General features: G+C 39.3%; 1 long non-coding RNA gene across 1 annotated transcript in view; it reads right to left on the minus strand.

Moving 5' to 3' along the window:
- Positions 1-332: 332 nt before the first annotated feature.
- LOC139593125 (uncharacterized) overlaps positions 333-19,591 on the minus strand; it is a 33,548-nt gene continuing 14,289 nt past the window's right edge. The window contains exons 3-6 of the long non-coding RNA XR_011680203.1: positions 16,400-16,496; positions 10,107-10,212; positions 8,312-8,353; positions 333-6,423 (exon numbers count right to left, since the gene is read on the minus strand). This is a non-coding gene — a long non-coding RNA (uncharacterized lncRNA). The remainder of the gene's footprint in view (positions 6,424-8,311; positions 8,354-10,106; positions 10,213-16,399; positions 16,497-19,591) is intronic.

Here is a 19,591-nt window from a genome sequence, read left to right on the forward strand (position 1 = left end):
GAGGCCCAGGAAGGCTCCCTTTCCATCAGCTGGGGAAATAATAACACTTCATTATCTTCTGTACAGAGTGAACGTGCCCAAATGACTCAGGAATAGCAGCACTGCTATTTTTGTCACTGGAGCAATGTGTGGTGTGGGCAGGAGGGATGAGGCGCCCTCCCTTCCTGACTCTGCTCTGGCACCACTACTAGGGTTTGACACCAAATTCCTCCTCAGAATTCCTCCTCCCTCTGCCAGATCACCAGATGATTTCCATTATTTCATTGCTACCACTGCAGGGATCAAGACTAACGAAATCCTTTCTGATTTCAAACTTCAAGACAGTTTTTTTAGTATTTTCAAAGACTGCTCTTTATTTGGGGTGTACAATGTAAGGTCTGGCAGGGCCAATGAGTCATTGTTAAAAGCAGAAGTACATGAGCAGGACGTTATTAACATGAGTTTCTGTGACATATTTCTCTAGGAAAACCAAAATCAGTCTGTGGTAAGCAAGACACACTACTCTCACTCATTATGATAGCATATGATAAAATACTGACTTCTAAATTGCAGTAACTTCTTTCAGCACCATAAAAATACATATACAAACAAGGTATTTCAGTGTAGGAGACCACATTTATATGACTTATGTAATTTTAAAAATTCAACTAATGTAGGTTTTTTTCATTTGTGCCAGTCTCAACAAAATGCTAAAAAAACTCCCAACATTTGCTTGCAGTCTTTCACAGAGAAAATGGGAACAGTCCTACAATGTTCAATGGAAGCATTTTTAGAAACTTGTTTTTTGTGAAACACTCCAAATGAAAAAATTTGATTTTCTAATCAGCTGTAATGGTAATTGCAGTGCTAAAGCAGAATTCACTCCAGACACAAAGAACATGCAGAAACAAGCAGCATATTTGGATCAGTCAGTGGATAAAATTCAGAGCTGTGGTGTAAGCAAAAGCTTGTTAATTTTACTGAGAAAGGAAGCAGAAGATAGCATGGAAAGAGAGACAAATAAATGAGAACTCAGAAGGGCATGGCAGATTGCCACTAAGAGAGGGAGTATAAATTCAAGTTTACATAAGGGCAAAAAAATGAATGAAGATCAAAAGGAAAAATTTCCCCAAGCTGTCTTAAAGGTGAGATACTGAAAAGTTTTTCTTGTTTTAACAAAAAAGAGCAACAATAACAGCAATTTTCCTCTAGGAAGCACAAAACCAACCATTAACAAGATCTGGGGGAAAACAGGAAAGACTTGACGTATTTCTTGATTTAGAACCCCATAAACCAAAGAATAAAGAATGTAATTAGGATAAGTCCACTCTTCAGACCTAATGCTTACTAAGATGTTTCTGCCAAGCAGAAGTGCCACCAAGTCCCTGCTTTAGAGATGATCAGAAAAACCAAATACATCTCCTGTGCAAGTGGGCATAACCCTCACTATCTTCAGTTCAAATGACAGAGCTAAGATACAAAAAGAAATATAACTTACAGGAGAATCATGGGCTTGAGATGGCAGCTAGGGAGGTGGCTGCAGCATCTGGGTCCTTTCCTGAGCCCCATGGAGGTCCCAGGGTGTGGGGGATTTCAGGCTCACCATGCACCTGTAGGTCCAAGCTTTAGCCCACAGCTTACAAATGACATTTTGTTCCTCTTCAATCTGTGTTCTATTGAAGCATCCACTCCCCCATGCCCAACAATCATTAAGCATGTTCACTTTGTCAGGCAGATCTAGATTTGATACGTTGAAAAATTGTGACATTTCCTGCCAAGTGTGGCAATTCCTGTTCCCATCAAGTGCAGCTAAGCTCCCATCATTCCTTTCCACTCAGAGGTTGGGAAGACACAACGTTTTTTGTTTTGCTTCCCATCCATCTCAGTAAGGAAATATTAGCAGCAAGACTGCTCCTTTGAGGTTAGAAGTCTATAGAGAACAGTCCTGTATCCTGCAGAGCAGTCAGGACATAACTTCAAACACAAATACCAGCTGTCTCTGAAATGCCTCCTTAACATCAAGTCCATCAATGTTCAAATGCTTTAAAAGATTTTTATGTTTAGCAACTTGAAATCCAAGCCTTAACTAAAAATATTCTTATCTAGTCTTTATATCATCAGGGAATACTCAGCTATGCATCCCTCTCTTCCTAAACCAGCAGCACTAAATCAATTGAATTTTCATCTCAGAGACATTTGAAAAATAGCATCAAGAAAATATTAGAACACGAGATGGAAATGGATTCAAACTATTACATCATTACTTAAAAATAGGCCTACAGAGAAAGACTCAAAACCTCTAGCCTTGACTGTGGAATAAACCCCAAGTAGGTCAATTTTTGTCTTTCAGATTCCAAGAATTATATGGCTGGAAAATTGTATCTAATAAAATGTATAACTCAGCTAATTAATATCGTTGCTCATAAATTCTCACAGAACTCACCCAGCAATCACAGTAAGTGCTGTAAGTGTAGGGTGAACAGTTCTTTCTATAAATCCATATCTGCCAAAGTGGGTTAAAATACATTTAAGTGAAAATTTTAACTGAGGAACTATTGCATCGTTTATATTAACACATGTAAAAATGTATTCCCAGAAGGACACTCTCACATTGCCTCATCCCAGACTGTAAAGTTCTTTGCTGTGTTTATTTGCAGCAGGAAAACACAAAATGCCAACAGGAAATCCCACATCCAAAGGGGGAAAATTCATATTTAACAGGGGAATTCTGCATCCTCAAATTACAGCTGAACGCAGTACTATGATACATTCTCCAAGAACCTATGTTTTTTCAAAGAGCTGAACAAAAATTCCTCAAATAGAATATTGGAAGGCCTGAGACTGCTCAAAGTGTGTAGCACAGAAGATTAGGACCACTTGCTGCTGACATTGTACCAAGCACACAGGCATGAGAGCTGAAATTAGGCATGTCTTGGCCTGCTCAGATTAGCTATTTATTTATTTTTATTTTTTTATAGTTTATATTTGAAGACCTGTTTGAAATGGAGCTTGAGAAAGGATGCCTTTGTACAACCTTCAATAAAGAAATATCCACATCAGAGACAAAAATGTAATTGAGCTCCTTTCTAGTAATCTATACAAAGAGGCAGAGGTCTAAAGGCAAACACAGATCAAATGTCTTAGAAGTGCAAAATAACTGCAGACAAAAACAAAATCAAAAGAGACTACAAAGTTAGGTGAGCACAGAAGTGTAATAAAAATCTGCTATGAATGTATGGTTTATGAATAAAATAATGATTTATTAGAGCTTGAACACTTCTTTAGTTTTTTAAATAAGATTACATTGTGGTTTTCTCGGTCATCCACACTTTCCTAATCTCATGCTCTGGATGCTAAATGGATTCAAATATTAACTACCACATACAGCAGAAAAGTTCTCAAGTTCTTTGTGTTTTGAACAACAGCCCAAGAAGGAGGGCTCTTAAATAAACCCACATTTTACTGATCGGGTTCAGAGAGAGAGTGTCTTGAAATTTCTGCGGAACACAAGAAAAATTTAGATTTAATATGTAGTTGAATACATTATAATAAGGAAAACAAAAATGCCCAGCTCCAGGAGAGAGATAAATCTGATCCCACACTCCATCACCACTAAGCAGAACTGCCACCAAGTCCCTCTTTAGAGATGACAAGAAAAACCTTCTCCTTGTTCAGATCAATCTGCAAACCCAGTTTGAGCCTTGCAACTGAACCAGGCATGAAAAACTATGTGGGGACAGCTTCTGGTGGGAACTGAACTTGTTTAAAGATGTGACTTGGCTTAGCATGAGCATTTAATTTTGGGAAGGGTGCATACAGGTTGCAAGGGCTCAGTGTCTGTCCCTACGCTTGGATGAGCTTGTGACACAGGAGAAATGGAGTGAACAAGAGTGGTAGGCACTGGAACAATGGGTGGGAGCTTCCCCAAGCAAGCCTGAGCACCTCTGTGTCAGATTTATGCTCTCCAGAGGGCTGTAGCAAACACAGGGGCCCACAGCCAGCTCTTACTCCCACTAATGACATTTTTAGAAGGTGAAGACCTCATTGAATCCATTGCTGTTGACCCACGGGGCTCCATCTTCTCTGTGCTGCTCAGTGAATTAGGCAGGCAAGTGCTATTAATGAGAGAGGAGATGTGTATATCCAGTTTCTGACTCTCAGGGTTGCCAGCACACCCCATAATTTGAGAGAATTATGTCCTAAAGGCTATGCTATGATAGGGAAATCACTCATGATGAAACAATGCTTGAGTGGTAGAAAAAGCTTTGTTCTAATGTTGAATGGATTCTTCTGACATGGACTTTCAGGCAAGTTTTGGATGAAAATCTCACACTTGGAAATGCCTAATTTAAAATAAGATCTTATGTCTCAGCTGCTTTGGAATATATAAATGAGGAGGCCCATCCCTGTGAAGTGCCTGTCTCAATTCTTTTTGTCAGGAATGTGCTGTCCTAGTTAATAAAAAAAACCCCAAAACCTAAGACATAGACAGTTAGGGTTTTTTAAGTGATTATAACGATTAAGAGTGGGATTTCTGTACTGCTTTTTGCAAGAAGAGGTGGGTACCCATAAAAACCCAAGTGACCTACCACCAATGCCATTATTTTAACTGACATCTGTGAGCATATTCTCTTAGGTTGCATCAAGACAGATGAGGGTCCTTTGTGCCCTTCTGACAGTGATGGCAATCATTAAAGATTTACCAGGGTCATTAAAGTGAGAAATAGCAGCAATGCAGAGTTGGATATCACCATCCCATGTGGATTCCACTGAAGTGCAAAGAAAGCCAGCACAGAACGAGCCGAGATCCTGCACTGTCACCTTAACCTCATCTTACAGAACAAAAAAAAAAAAGGGGGGGAAAAAAATTCACCAGTTTGTCTAAAACACATGAGAGAAGCACATTTCCCTTGTAGGGAGGCATTGCCACTAAAGGGCACAACATTTCCCTCCTTGTTAAAGCATTTGGCAGCCCAGCCAAGCTTGGGGACTCTTGCACAGCTCCTGCCTTCCTCTCACTGCTCTTTCCTCTGAGCACAAACCAGATTTTTGCTGTTCATTATTGGCTGTTCAAATCCAATGTTGAACCAACATCCCACTATACCTTTGAAATTTAGTTCTTATGAAGGCACTGGGGCTATTTTTAGCAGAGATCAAAAGAATGCAAAGAAACAAACAGCTGCAGATTTAATCAGCTTTAACATGTTCACCTACAAGCCTGATGACTCAGAAGGCACACACCTTGTCAGAGCAGGTATATGTAAATCATTCTAAGGTAAAAATAATAAGGAAAATTTCTAAAATCGTTACTACACATGTGTTCCATTATTATAACACCTTGTGAAGTGACATCACAAAAATTGCTGGGAAAAAAAAAGGTACATGGGGCTTCTAACCTTGCTTTGATTCTGCTATTCATTCTATCAAATGAAACAGGAAAGTGATCTCCTACGGAAATCAGTCACTGCTCTTGTTTTAATCCCCCCCTTTGATTTCCCTAGCAGCCCAGATTAAAGGTAGACCTTTCTCCTGGGTGTGATGTGGTGCCTGTGGGCAGAGCAGGCACACAAAGCCCTTTGTCTGCCAGGGCTGTGCTGAGCAACCAACCCTTGTCCCAGGGACAGTGCCAGGCTGCTCTGTGCTGCTGGAAAAATGTTCCCTGTCAGTCACCTGAAAAATGAAACAATTCACAGCACTGGGCAGGGGGAAAAAATAATCATGGGTTAAAAATAAACACTGTGGAGATCGCTCTGGGTGTGCAAACACACGCTCATGCACAGCTACATTTGTGAAAAAAAGGAATAATACACACCAGCTCTGAATGCTCCACTTGAGCCAATTCCACATGAGCACACTCCTGCATTATGGATGTTGGGTTTGCTGAAGCTGTGGCACTCTGGAGCTCAAAGTCCCTTTCAAGATAACTTTTGCCAGTCATGCATATCCCAGTGAAAACAAAAAAAAACAAACCCAAACACTTCATGCTCCTATCTCCTCACACCTGATACATTGGTCCTTCAGAGTCAGACATAATTATCACATGATGCACAAGGCTGAACATGTTTTAAACATCTGTTTGACATGCTGCAATCAATCACAGAGCAGCTGATAGTGCTGATAGTTGGTGCACAGTGGCAATGCCCCCCAGGCCTGTGCAGTGCTGAGATAAAATGCCTTCCTCAGGTCACTGGAGGCACTCACTTCACCTCCTGCCTCATGATCCTTCCAAGGAGCATGTTATCTCGGGGTAACACATGTCTGCTGCTACCTGGCTCTTCAATTACTGTACACAAAATTCCAAATCAGAGTAATTGGCATCTCGAGGCACTGCCGTGCGCTGCGGGGTCCTCCCGACGTAAGTGAGCGACTGATGCAGCAAACAGAACAACCTTGATAGAGATTTCTCCCCAAAACTGATGGCATCTCAGGACTTTAAAGCAATACCTGATGAAGTAAACAATAGAAATATTGTAATTACATTTTAAGCCCAAAAGCTCACAATGGTTTGCAATTTGTTTTTAATATGTAATTCTTCTGTACAAAAGGTACACTAATACACTAAATACACTAATCAGGATCTCTCAAAATACTTGCTTTAGATCATTTCTTAGCCACAGTGCATGTCTCAATCATTCTTTGAGATAGCTTTGCACTTTATATAAAAAAACACACACATTCACACTGACTTGAGGTAGGGGAGACCCAGCCCTGAATTTCCAGCACACACAGGCACAAGTTTACACCTGAATATCTGATCTCTGGGGTTTGAACATCCAGAACACCCAGCATCTGCTAGAGACACCCAACTGGTTGTACTTTCCTTTTAGGAGAAACATGGTCTTGGAGTTGAGATGTGTTTCCTCCTAACCACACCCATTCTGACAAGCAATAGGATCCCTGATCAGTTGCTGTTATCCATCACTCCAAAAAGAACTAAGGAGCAATTACCTCACTATCCATGTGCTTCCAAGTAGATCAGAGAAAAAAAATTTAGTAATTCAGTCACATCAGATTTCCACTGATTTTTTTTAACACTCAAATATTGGGAAATATCCAGACACATTTATTTACTATAAATCAGGAACTTTGTGAGCAAATGAGGAACTTCACGGAAACAAAAGGCTTCATATAATCTCTGCAGTTCTGAACTACGGTTGCACCACCAGTTCTATTCTGACCCCAAGAGCAATTGCTCCTGACTTGTCATGGGATGAAAATCTATCACTTGAATTGCTTAATATTTGGGATGGCAATCCATTATCCAGGATGCTTGATACACTGGACACCAGACAATATCTTACTACAGCTCACTAAAGGAAGATATAGAATAAAAAATGTAAAAAAATTAAATAAATAATAATCTAAAAGAATTTTTAAAAATATATTGAGCCACACAGAATCAATAAAGATGACTTATTGCAGTCCCTAACCAAAGAGCAGGTTCATTAACACCTAACCCTATCCTGAGAGATGTTTGTGCAATCCATTCTTTTACATAATCAAAACTGCCTTAGCGTAAATGAGGAACCAAGACACAGTAACATTTATAACTAAATAAAGGGACTAAAAGGTTAAAAAAGTAGCAACAACACCAATTAGCTCCTAAAAAGCAATAGTCACTTTTTTTTTTTCCCTAGAATCATGTTATCTTCTAGAAGCACATGACTCCTTCTAATCAATTATTTATGAATACATGCAAGTGGAATTCTGATTTTGTTCCTACTTGGACAGAGTCTTTCAAGACCAACCAGGACTTCTCTAAAAATTGCTCTTCTCTTTAATCCTTCCCTCTTTTTTTTGTTGTTGATATCTCCATCTGTAATTAAAAGTAATTTATGAAGATACCCACGCCTACAAACTGGGATTTATTTAGTGTCTATCTACCTTTACAAGTCAAACTGCCTAGAAGGGAAAGATTTTTTTGACAACCAGGGTTGAGACAAACTAAAATGTCTGAATCAAAATTAAATTGGTTCCTCACAATTTCCTTGTGCAAACCGCTGTTTCTGAGACCCTCAAATCTATGCTGAAGGCATTTTAGGGGTTTTCCTTTGACCTACAGTCTGCCTGCCTGAACATCCCCACTGATCCCATGGCTCTGAGATGGTTTAAAAAGACAATTACACTAATTTCTGAGGAACAGTTAAATTCCCTCTTAAAAGAAGGTAGTTATAATAAAGAGGCTGTTTGTAGAAGTGCACACACACAAAAACAAGCCAACCCACCCAACCAAGCCCAAACATACAAACAAAAAGCCATCAAACCCACAGCCTTTTCTCTCTTGGATGGATATTTTTCAGCTCTAAAAGGTGTTGCCACAACTCTTACCCACCTGTGATTTTTCAGTGTCACTTTCCATTATGATCCTTCTCAGCTGCAAGAAAGGAGAAGAATTATGAGCTCTTTCACAAAGGATTTAGTTTGATTTTACTCAGGATGAGAAATTAAGGATGCCCTGACTGACAGCATGTGGTTTCTATTTCTGTTTATAAGCAGCCTTACAATAGTAGGTCAAAAGGATTAGAGGAAGGTCAGTGTAACTGTTTCTAGAGGAAACTAGGAATTGTAGGTTCCCTTCAATATTCTTGCTTTCCAAAGAAAGTGGAAATCTTTATGTGAGAGGGTTTTTCAAACACCTGCTCTTATTCACTTTTTCTTCAGCAATTGAAGTAAAGGAGAGAGTTGTGGGATTATTTACTTTTTTTCCCACTTTCATCTACTACAAAATAAGCATTGTACATAGAGGAAAAAAGTTAATTTGCTGTCTGATATAGGCCCTGGATTTTTTTCATAACTACAAAGGACAGAAACAATAATATCAGTACAACACACATACTATTTAAGGCATGGAGAAGCTATACTATCTCTGAGCAACATCACAATATCACAAAAGAGCTAAAAGTTCTCTGCAGTTCAGTGTTTTCATCTTCCAGCCTCACAACAGGGTGATCTTGCTGTTCAGCAGCACCATAGGTGGAAAAAAACTGCTCAAGTGGTTTAACATCAGTTATTGATTTATTGACAACTTGCAAATAACTGCCAATATTTTGTCTGTCTATGCAGATCAACTCCAACAACAGAGCAGGTGAAACCAGTATTTTGGACAATTGAGAAATGTTAATTTGTGCTCACAAACATCCAGGCTTCGTGCTGGTCTGTCATTTTTTTTCAAGCTGAGGCCTTTTTCCAGTTTCCCTGCAATTCCCTGGATTTTGTTTAATTCAGGTGATGGTTGACTCCCTATTTAGCATGATGGGTGTTTGGTGTGAGTGGAGAAACTGCATCCTCTACAGAGCAGAGCAAATGGGGCCCATTTGAATTTTCTGAATTGCACAGCTCACTCTATTAGGAGTTATTTCTCCTTCCAGAAAAAAAAAATTTAAAATACTGCAACGCTCCAGTTGCTTTTAATGGTTGAAAAATCACATTCCCCTGAGTGAGAAGATAAGCTGAGAGGATTTTTAATTAAAGCTCATTCTTCCTCATCTCTATCACAAAAATCTGGTTTGTGCTACAAGCCAATCATTGCCTGACACTCCAGATGTCTTGCAAGCCACCTGGGTGCTCTCTTTCATAAAAATCAAGGTTGCACATCCCAGACACCTCCTGAATTCAACTAAACAAACACATTTGTGCCAAAATGACATCGTTGCTCTGCTGCATGGAATGGATGCAGCTCATTTCAGAGTCATCCAGCCAAAGAACTGCTCCAGCTGGGAAGGGCTGAAGTTAGGGGTGCCCCCTGCAATGCCAAGCAGCAAAAATTTTTTTTCCCTAGAATCTGCTTCCAGCAGTCTTCAAAATATTCAAAATATCAGGCACACATCCTCTAGTTCTTGGCCCTGGGATGGTTTGACCCTGGAAGTACAGATTTGCAGAAGGAAGGGGTGAAATGATAGAGAAATCCCAGGGAAATTAAAGAAAATAATTAGTGGGAATGGGCTTTTCATGGATACATCACAGCAATTCAAACCTCCTAAAGAATCAGTGCTTGTCCAGGGACTTCACTGGAGTTGCTCAAGGCATGGAATTTACCCCAAGGGGTAGGAATATCACTGACCAGAACTAAACCAAAATTAACAACTGGCAGGTTGAAACCAGCACCAGATAATTAAGTCAATACTGACCCAACTCCAAAATTCTGCTTCCAAAGGCAGAGGTCCTCTGCTCCTCTGTGAAAGCTGCACTATCTTTTTTGTACAAATTCCATGGATGAATTTGGCTGTGCTCACACTGTAGCAACAAAAAAAAAAAAAAGTGGGTAAAAGTCTTGAGAAAATCTAGAAATTCATTTACTGTTGCCCTCAATGGCAGTGTGTGCTTTGTAAATAACCTACTTATGTAGGGTTTTTACATGAAAAGAACTGAAGAAGCAAAAATAATATATAAAGAAACAGCTAAAGGCTAGAAAAAGTAGGTGTGTACTTAACCAGAATACTTAAATATGGTGAACTGAGCTCTTTTTATTTGCCTTTTCCTCAGTCTGTGTTTATATCATGGGATTTTTGGAGGTGAGGAAGGAACCAAGGTATTGGGAACACAATTTTCACTGCTTTTCTCCCTCCCCCATTTTTAACCTATGTTTTGTTTAGATAATGTTTTCTTTAGATAATGTTTTGCTAAAATTGGCTGAGGTTTTTAATTATTATTTTTACCACAACCTTGTTTATGCTGCAATTTTCATGATTTTACCCTGAACTCCTTTGATTACTCATCATATTTTTATGATTTCCATTTGCAGCACTGTTATCTTTTGATCTTCTGCTGTCTGCCCGTATGTTTAAAGTTTTCCAAACTAATTAAGACAATTAACTAAAAAAGACTAATTGCATTCATAAATGAAACATGGCATTTCTGATTAGCAGGTGGCTCCTTTCTGGTTTGGATACATAAAAGCAGATGGAAATGTGGCAGACTTAGTTATATTTAATGTGCCCACTTCCTTCCAGACTGCTCTTCTTTTCACTAATGACAATAAAACCTATAAAATCTTCCGATTACTCTATTTTTTTTTGCTTTTGCCACTTCTCATTTGAAATTCTGCCCATTCTCAACTAAGGCTTTCCAAACTGTTTTTCCTAAATGATTTGTCATTTCTATTTACAGGCTTTAAGGTGCCTAGAAGAACAAGAGGATCAGAAATACTCAAAAATAAGAAGTCTGCTCCTCAATTTGATGTGCAATCAATAATATAAATAATTTGTAGTGATATTTTTAAAGAAAAGATGCTTTAAAAGACAGTTCTGTTCTTTCTTTTCTACATTTCCATATAAAAGCAAATGTTTATCCCTGCTGTTCCTATAGCCGAGATTTTTTTTTATTATTTTCTCCAGTGCTCCAAAATCACTTTTCAAAATTCATAATTAATTGTCAACCAAATGCACTGGGGACATAAAGAAGCAATTTCTTTGTTGCCCTGACAATCTATGACAATTTTAGCATTGCACAAGTGAAAAAAAACAAACAACCAACCAAAAAAATAACAGTACAACCACATGACAGTGTGGGAAATTACCAGTTAGGATGCCTGAGGAACATTGGTAACTTACAAATTTTATATCTAAAATACACTGCCTTGAAGTTCAGGAAAACAATTCCACAGTTTAAGTGTGTCTGGAGAAAAGAAGTTCAACATGAATCCAACACTGACTACCCAAAATTTTAGTGCTTATTGTATAAAACTCTTTTCTATACAATTTTATGAGAATAGCTCTGCAAAAGATTATCTGGGATTTATTCAAGCAAATTTTGTTTCTATTAGCCCAAATTATCTATTTGACACTAACTTTTGGATCATGCAGCACTTTTAAGTGGAACTATTTCAGAGTAAGTGAGAGGAGCAGAAAAAATTTAAAATCTGACCATAGAGACTAAATTATGTTGAAGCAAAGCACTTGAAGTTCATCCCTACCAAATTCTGGTGCTGTGATTGTCTGCAATGCATCTGATCACACAATTTTTATGTAGAAATAGAAGAAAGCAGTGAAAATTTTGAGATGGTGCCTAGCAGCTTCATTTTTGTTTTATCATTCAACCAAAAGCTGGTTAGAGGGTAATACAGACAGAATGGGACACATCATCTGCTGTTTAGAGTAATGTGAAAAAAAAGAACAGAAAAAATCAGCTGATAAACATGTCAGGGTGGTGATGGTCCAGATTTTCACCTGCATCCAAGAGCAAGAAGGATTCCCCTCCCTGACTCTGGGACTGTTTTATCTCAGTTCTCCTCCGTTCAGAGACACACAGTAAACAATGGGGCTGAAATGCAAAGATGTGCAGCCTTTCAGATAGCAGTAATGAGAACGTGTCCTAAGTCCCAACCACAAATTAAAAGGATGCCACAGCATTCAAATCAGAAAAATGTCACACCAGGGGATTTCCTGAATTCAGAGCTTTGAATATATCCAGTAAATTGTTGTGACTCACAGTATGCTAGGATTCTAAAATAACCTCAGACTGCCTTGCCTTTAATTCTTACTCAAGATATCTGTCCTCAGCAAAAAGTTGAGATGCATAAGGACTTGAGGATTTCATCATGAGTGCAGCTCCATAAAAATACCAATTTGCTGTTCAATAAACAAAACCTGAAAGTTATGCTGGCCAATAAATCTGAGTAAGTGCTCTTAGTGCAGATGCTATTGAGCAGGAGCATCCTGCATCAGCTGTTTTGAGCCCTGCTGGAAGGAGCAGGATGACTCAGGGAGTTGGTAATGGGATCCAGAGCCTTTCACCCCCAGGTCAATTGTGATAATCTGAAACACACCAGGAGTCAATGCCATGGCAGTCCCCTCTGCTGCCTGCAGCCAAATCACCCAGTGGCCTCCAGACAATTCCTGCACAAGAAGCACTGGAACCACAACAGAAAGCCCTGGCACTGGTATCTGGCACCAGCAAAAGAGCTGGAAAGCCAAGAAATCCCCTGGGGAAATACTTATTGCTTTAAAATAAGTAAGGGGAAGTGTTTCAGTAAAGAATTAGAGGGAAAATGGTTTGCAGCAACTTTTCATCTTTCTATGGTGCTGGCAAACCTTGTGGGCTTGAAGCTATTTGAAATTTAAAGCGCTCACCACTCACACAGACTATCAGAAAATGCAAATTTTGTGTCCCATCAATACTGGGCAGAATCCACAACCTGCACACATGGATACACTCTGTGATGTCCCCTCTGTAACTACACCCAACCTTCAGCTGCTCTGACATAGCTCAAACCTGCAGAGAGATGTGTGTCACCATTCACAATGACAGGCATTTAGACTTATTTTCAGATCTGTTTATAGCTTTTTTTGAGGGCTTCCAGGGATTTATTCCCTGTTCTGATCTGTATATGTCATTGTGCAGCCTCAACCTGTTGCTCCATCACATCCACCTCCACTCCCAAGGCATCAAACTGAACTGCACAGTCTTTGCAGAGTTGAAATTCCAAAATACTGAACACCACTGCTCATCAGCAACAGACTTCCCACTATGGTGGGAATTATCAAAAATAGGAAGGGAAAAAGGATTAGTTCAGTCATTCTGTATGGATCTGAAGCATGTTTAACTTCACCATCACCAAGAATATCAGAGAACAAAACATCAGGATTACTTTTATCTGGGGGACATGATACTGATGGGCTGCAGGTCTTTTCTGGAAAGAGGATCTGGATTAATTTATTCTGGTATTATTGGTAAATTCCAAGTGCAAGCACTGGGAGCCCTGTTAATCTTTAACTGTGATGACACTGACAAATCTACAAATCTGAAAAATACTCCAGTGTCTCAGCTCATCATGCAAAATATTTTAATCACCAGAGGAAATGTATCAGGTTATCAGAAACTTCCCTACAATCACATAGATGGACTATTGTCATTGTACTTAATGCTACTCTGAATGAGCCAATAAGATTTCTTTAGATGTTTTGTATCTTTTAAATTTATAAAAGTTCAAATGTGTTAAGCAGGAATCATGAATTTTTAAGATAATTTATTTTCCTTTCATAAAACCTGCACTATTTACCTTGATTACCAAATGACAAAGCTCAGCTAACAGAAATTAACATGTTGGTCCCCTCTAACCTCCACAGCATTTTTATTTTTCAGTACTCTTTTAAAGCAAGTAGTAACCACTGTTAATATTTTTCTTCGTGTCTATGGAAGCTTTTTTCATTCCTAGTTGTGACTCATTTCTTGGGAATTATTCATGTGAGTAAAATGTATAGAAATGTTTTGGTTAAGTGGAGATTAAGCTTTGACTATCTTTTCTTCACCCACTCTTTGAATGTAAAAACAGTCTTTTGGTGATGAAAAATAAAGTACATTTCTTAATTTTCAATATTTTCTCCTAGTTTATGCTAATGCCTACAAAGACTGGCAGGTTCTGTCCCTAGAAATAGTTTTAACTAGAACAGCAAGAAAATTAATTTTTTGGTTGACTAGTGGGATTTTTTTTTAATTCCCTTTAAAATGAAATTTAAATAAGAGAAGAATATCATTCCAAAATGAAAAACATTTTAAAAAATTCTTAGGTGGGTTTTTACTCCCCATCCCCACCATTCATTTTGAAGTGGGCAAAGACAAAAAGACATAAGAAAAAGAAAATACTTTGAAACTGGTGTGATATCAGCCAGTGCCAGTCAGCTGAAGAGGCATTTGTCTTTCTCAACTCTCTCTGGAGATTTTTGGTGCAGGCAGATTTACAAGGTCAACAGGAAGATTTTGGCACCTGTTTTCCCACCAGTTTTTTTAATGAGAGCAGAGCATCCAAATCCTCTTTGGACAGCTTTCAAAACAGCAGCTCCAGCTTCTCCATTAAGCTTTTTGGGGGACACCAAGGTGGCCAATTCCAGCACTCAGGGCCATGAGGAGCTCTCCAGGGTGGGGCAAGCAGAGGGAGAGAGGCACATGAGAATTCGGAATGGGAATTAGGGAACAGCCAACTGGGAATTAGGAATACCCATGCTGGCAGGGACTCTTGGTAGGCAAAACAAACTCACACACACTCCCTCCAAAACCTCCTCCCAGCCCTGAATCATGTTTCTACCCTCTGGAAATGCATCCCACTCCCCATGGCATTTCCTTAGGTCATCCCTCTAACCCCACCCCTCTCTCCTGTACTTTATTTTAAGTTTCAACATGTACATATAGAGGAAAATGATGCCCAGCTACTTAATGTGTTCCCTTTTCTGAATTTGTCTATTAATGTTGGATCTTTTGCTGTTGCACATGCACCTTAAATTTTTTAAAGTGCCTTTTCCTGTAGCTGTCATGCAAATAACTGTATAGTTTAGGTCGCTGAGATCATACCTAACTGGGTTTCCAAACTTGACTTTGATCTGGCCAAGAGGTGAGCTGAATTTCCCCCACAGGATTGCTGCTTCCTCAGCCTGCCAGCCTATTCCCTGGCCTGTGACAACATGGGGAAAGGAAAAGGGGCAGAAAAGAGGAAATCAGACAGGGATCTGGCTCTCTCCCTCAACCAATTCATCCTTGCTGAGCTGAGGAACATCATTCCCAGAGATTGAGCACGAATACACTTCTCACATGCATTTGCATAAACCAAATTATCAGCTGCTTGTTGGGTTGTTGGTGTTTTTTTAAGCAGTCCCTTTTGCTATTCATAATCCCCATGAAGATAATTCATGGCATTTTTCGTCCAGCTTGTGGAGCAGAGCTGGCTGAACTCCTCGCAGAGGGCGCTGGATTAAATGCAGGTAAGGGTTATGAATAGTGAGCTGTAATTTACTGACAGACAGAGGGCATAGTGTGGTTTTCAAGGCATGAATTAGAGTTCTCTGGTGAAATGAGGGTGCTTTGAGCTGATTAAATTATAAAAAAATGTGCACCTGGGCTGCATAAAGATCTGACACCCTCTCCCTGGAGTCTGGCTGATAATAGAAGTGATGTACGTCATCATTTCTGCATCATCTGAAAGTTTAATACGTGTCATTGTGAGCTGCTTTTCTTCTCTGAAATTGCAAACACAGCAAAATTGCAGGCTTGGTGCCACTGATGAGTCATTGTTGGCCTGCTGGATCTCTATTACAATGGCCAAACACAAAGAGAAGCATGACACGCCAGTTTACCATCATTATCTGTTTCCTTTGCAGTTGTTTCCACAGCTGAGTAGCTCAGACACAGCCTGGGTCAAGTAGCAGGGGGAGGAGGTGTTGAAATTAAGGGTAGCTTTTAAGGGAGATGAGTTAGGTATGATCTCAGCCATCTAAAATACACAGCTATTTGCATGGCAGCTGCAGGAAAAGGCCCTCACACATGTATAACGTACATGTGCAACAGCAAAAACTCCAGCATTAATAGAAAAATGCAGAGAAACGAACACTTTCAGTAGCAGGGCAGCATTTTCCTCTATATGTACCTCTTGAAATTCAGAATACAATATAGAAGAGAATTTAGCCCATTTTGCTAAAATGGCAGCTAAAGGTACCTTAGTATCCACTGAAAAAGTCAGCAGTTCAGTTGTTGTAGCACTCCATTGCCAATGATTTCTTCTTTAATCTTGTTTTCATCACAGCTCCAGAAGTCTGGAATGTAAATGTAGACACATTATTCTTTTCAGACACTCCAAATCGGAATTTAAAAACCCCACATCTTCTAATCTGGAGGTTAACAGCACTTAACAAAAGAGTATTCTTTCTTTAGTATTAAAGTGGGGGGAGCTGAAGAGAAACATCCCTACATACTGGATCAAACAGTAATATTCAAAATTTTTAACATTTAAAACCAGAAATATCTGGGGGGGAAACAGCCCAGGAAAGGATAATCTGCAGTGTATAATATATACTTGTATAAAAAGATCAAACTTGATGGGCAATATCACCATGGAGGGAATGAACTCCTTGAATCAGGCTCATACTCCCTCTTTAATCTTGGAAAAACACATTCCTCCGAATCCAAGCCCTGTGGTAACCATCACACAGCATCCCTGGGACTCACACCAAGGCCTGGATTGGGTTCACTGATTATTCAGCTCCTACACAGACAGGGGAGTGTTTCTCACAAGTTGTTGGGCATTGAAACATCACCTGGATAGATTTGGCATCTCTATTGCAAAGAGGAGACACCAGTAAAATGCATAATAGCAGACAAATTTTGATCTTATTCTGTCTGACAATGGGCAGCTACTGTTACTGACTCCACAAAAAAGGGAAAACAGGCACAGATTTTGCTCTCAATTTTGCTGATGTAACAGTAAAACCTCTTTTGTTAAAAGCAGAAATTTTGTTCTCTAATGCATGAAACCTTCAAGGTGGGGAATTTATTTTAACATAACTCCATCCTAATTAGAATAAGAATCCAACCTACGGTAAAGTCCCCCTGGTACTGAGGCTTACCATAATTTCTTCTCCAAATAAAACTGAAAGCCATTATTTTCTCCATGAAATGAAGTAAAAATAAGGAAATCTGAGAACCTGTACAAGTTAGATTTAAGATACAACCAATAGCAGCTCTTATGCTGTAAACACTTATAATTTGTTTTTTCATTTATTGATACAAAGGGAGAAGTCCAGTGTAAAGTAATCAGGTGGAAAATCCCATGGAAATCGCTGGACAAGTGCTCTGACTAGAGAGAAAATAATTGTATATTGCATTATTTTTCTTCAGTCCACAGAACCAACTAAGAGACAATGTATTGGTTTTGGAGTTGGAGTCTGGCTTTCTTTTTTTTTGTTTTTTCTGAACTAGACAGATAGGTATATTAAATCAATGTTTATGAAAAAGAGCTAGTTAAATTTTACAATTATTTCAGAGAGACGACACTTCTATGATCTGGAATAAGAAATTGAGGCCTGGCAATATATGGTTGTGGCATATAAAAAGAAAAAAAGCCTTACTGTCACTCGGTAAATAAACATTTTCACTCATCCCGAACAGTGACAGCAGTCTGGACAAAATCACTGCACTCCAGCTGGTGCTTTAGCAACCCTTTTTTTTTTCCCTACCAGATTATGAGAAATAATCAGACAAAACAAGGCAAAGGAGCAAAGTGTTGAAAGTAGGCTGGTCCTGGGAACAAATCATGAACTGGACACAAAGACCATTGAGCCATAAATGAACAAAGAAGGACACAACTGCTTATTTATTAAACAATGCTCTTACTTTCAGTCCACAGTGTCTTAAAACTGCCTCATTGGGACCATTACCAGAGCAAATTACTGCTCAACATGAATAAATGTGGAGAAGTCTGGGTCTAAGCTTTTAAGTGGTTTGGGTTTTGGTGGGGTTTTTAAACGTTTTAATGCGTTTTAAATTGTTTTTATTATTATGCACAGCTACATCATAGGGGCAATTCTCTACAGATGAGGCTGAGCTGAGCTCTCTGTTGAAAGGTCAAGGCTTGCAAGTGTTACTAATTAGGGACACAGGCACAGAGTTATGTTTCCTTAGATAAGGAAAAGGAAAGAGAACCTAGCTGTTGTTTAACATTACATGAAATCATTTTCTGCTTCTCCACAGCTAGAGTTTAAAAATATCATGTAACAGATGTCCTGGTTCTGAAGCTGCCCTACCCCATAGGTGCAGAATCACAAAAAAAAGGCAGGTATACACTAGGCTATCTCAAACTTCAGAGGAAAGCTTATCCATCACAAAGGTTTTGTCAGTCTCCCAAGAAGAGGGGCTAATGTGGGAATTCTCTATCAGAATGCAGCTCAATGAATCAAATGTCAGCCTGGAGGAGGAGGTGATGAGAATGCACCGTGCCCAGGGAAAGCAGGAGGTGATACACAAAAGATGAAAAGTCTATTTTGTGAGGTCAGAGAGGTGACAGCTGAGATCACTGAATCAGAATGATCTTTTTCAGGCTGCAATTCTCATCAGGGTGAGGGATGCTTTCTGAAGGAAAAAAATGTTACAACTATTACATGGTACAGCTTGTACTCAAGTGTAACTGGAAATAAGAACAAAAGTTCACTGCTGCTGGCGCCAGCTTTCCTTACAATAACAGAAATATCTGTGAATATTTGGAATTTGGGAACTAATGGCCTCTGATGGCCATCCACAGTCTAGTTAAAGGGTAATGCCTGCTACTCAACTTGTTGCCTTTGCTATGGGCCCACACTTTCATTTTGTAACACTTTCAAGCTCAACACTTTCAAGATCACCACAGCTTATTAGAGAATGAAAGGTAATTTTTCCCTTCCAAATCACAAGTTAAGCCAGCAGGTTGAGAGTCACCTCTAAGGCAAACATCCACACCTGAGTTGCTATTATTGTGGTGATGGACACTATGATAATTTACAGAAGTGAATGCAGAGGTTGCACTCCTGACAGCTTTAGATTGCTTTTGTCTAAATTAATAACAACTCTGAATAAAAACCATCAAGTCCAGCTGTACAGTCTCACACTTAACTTTTCCATTAGTGTCATTGGCCTCCCAGGAGTCTCTTCTTGTACTTCATAAGTTTATGGACAAGACATAAATGACCCCATATGCATCAGCTGGCCTCAGTGAGCATCTCTCTCCCTCTCCTCCTCTGCTATCCATCAAAACTCTTCCCTGTGATTACACCACATGCCAGAAACACAGTCATACCTTGAAATGCTAAATGAAAGGCCTACCAGCTAATCTGGGAGTGCTTATTCATGCAGGCTCGGTGTGAAGCAGGGGCACTGCAGC

The sequence above is a fragment of the Agelaius tricolor genome, unplaced genomic scaffold, assembly GCF_023055355.1.
Source record: "Agelaius tricolor isolate 1412-34295 unplaced genomic scaffold, bAgeTri1.0.p SCAF_9, whole genome shotgun sequence".
Taxonomy (NCBI): Eukaryota; Metazoa; Chordata; class Aves; order Passeriformes; family Icteridae; genus Agelaius; species Agelaius tricolor.